Raw genomic sequence first — 1,626 nt, 5'->3', positions numbered from 1 at the left:
TCCTCTATGCCATTATATCAGCAAGAGACGCACCAGCAATGGCCCTTGGGATTTAACTGCATGTTGGGATCTTTGCATTTTAATTTCTCCTGACTTTTCCTCCCTTCCCCTCAATCCCTGAGGGCAGTCCAGTTCACCTTGTAAGGATCCTTCTTGGAAAGAATCACAGACTTGCATTTTGCATTAAAAAGCTGGAAAACTTCCCGTGGGTCCTGGCATAGTACCCCACAACCCCACCCCATGTCTGGGGAAGATCTTGTGCCCACTGCAGAGTCTGACTTTCATGTTGAAGGTTAGATTCGGGAAGAGGAGAGATGCTGAAGCCACACCTTTGCTGTTGATTCTAGGTCTTGTTCAAAGGCTTATGTCTCAAAACCAGAGAAAGTGAAGTTAGAATCGATTCAGCTCGATGTGTTTCAGGCCAGCGAGGGAGGGAAGCCTCACTCTCTTCGAGGGTGGTGCAGCTCACGAGATGCTCAATCAGAACCAACCATATCTGCTAACGCAGCAAAGGTGTGTACTGCACTGGCCATGTAGGTGTGCACCAGATTTGGACTCACTTCACAGTATGCGTGTAGGTGTGCACTCACTTCAGGAAGATTTCTTTTTTTCTTTTTCTTTTTTTGCCTGGGCAAAGTGGCTTTATTACGTGGCAGGGTCACAACAGGACTTAGGAATTAGCATTGGGGCCCTTCTTCTCTCCAAAGGTGGGCACAACATTGCCAAAGTGTCGATTGTACTGCATTAGCCTGTTGGCCTGGCCTGTCTTCTTCTTCTTCTTTTCCTGTTTGACCTTGGGAGTCTGACCCCTCACTTTTCCAGCACGAGCCAGGGAACCATGAACTTAACCTCCCAGCATGCGGCCTGCTACTTCCAGAGTGGTCAGGGCCTCTGCACTACACTGGCCTAGGGTAGCCTCCTCCTCCAGCAGCGAGCCTGCCAGAAGCATGACTTGACCTTCGGGGACAATGCCTTCCAGTGAGGCTACATGAGCTTTGATCTGGGCGACCGTCTCCTGGCCGGTCACGTCGAGGGTGTGTAGTTCCTGGGCACAGACAAAGAGCTGCATGTTGGCTACTAACCCGAGGACACCACTGCTGCTACCTTGAAGATGGAGTCAAGAAAGAGGAAGCTTCAGGAAGATTTCTTAGACACGCTCTCAACTGCCAAGTTATTGACCCAGCCTAGGTGTCCAGCAACATACAAACACATTCAGTAAATGCGGCCTTCCTCAGCCTTCTGAGAGCTGGGATTACAGGTGCGAGCCACCACACCTGGCTTAGACTTGAAAATGAGGGAGACCTTGTCATATGTGACAGTCTGAATCAACCCAGGGGATTTTATGATAAGAGAAATAAGCTGCACACAGGGAGAGACACACTGCATCATGGCAGTCGTGTGTGGAAGCTAAATTAATTGAGCTCAGAGCAGCAGAACAAAATGGGCAGTGCCAAAGGTTGGGGGTAGGGTAAGAAGAGAAAGGCTCAGCAGAGTGTTGTAAAGTTTTAGTGACACAGCTTCTGGAAATCTAATGGACAGAATATGGCTATAGTTAACAATCAGTGTTATCAATAAAAAGTATAATGGCATTGTTTATAAGAAGTTCCAAAATTAGCACAGGGCATT

At 48.3% G+C, this 1,626-nt stretch overlaps 1 pseudogene; it reads right to left on the bottom strand.

Moving 5' to 3' along the window:
- Window positions 1-670: 670 nt before the first annotated feature.
- LOC114628903 lies at window positions 671-1,069 on the bottom strand (annotated as a pseudogene).
- Window positions 1,070-1,626: the final 557 nt, after the last annotated feature.

The sequence above is a fragment of the Grammomys surdaster genome, unplaced genomic scaffold, assembly GCF_004785775.1.
Source record: "Grammomys surdaster isolate TR1022 unplaced genomic scaffold, NIH_TR_1.0 67, whole genome shotgun sequence".
NCBI classification, from domain to species: Eukaryota; Metazoa; Chordata; class Mammalia; order Rodentia; family Muridae; genus Grammomys; species Grammomys surdaster.
Note: the sequence above shows the minus strand (reverse complement) of the source record. Positions and strands in the feature narration are given on the sequence as shown.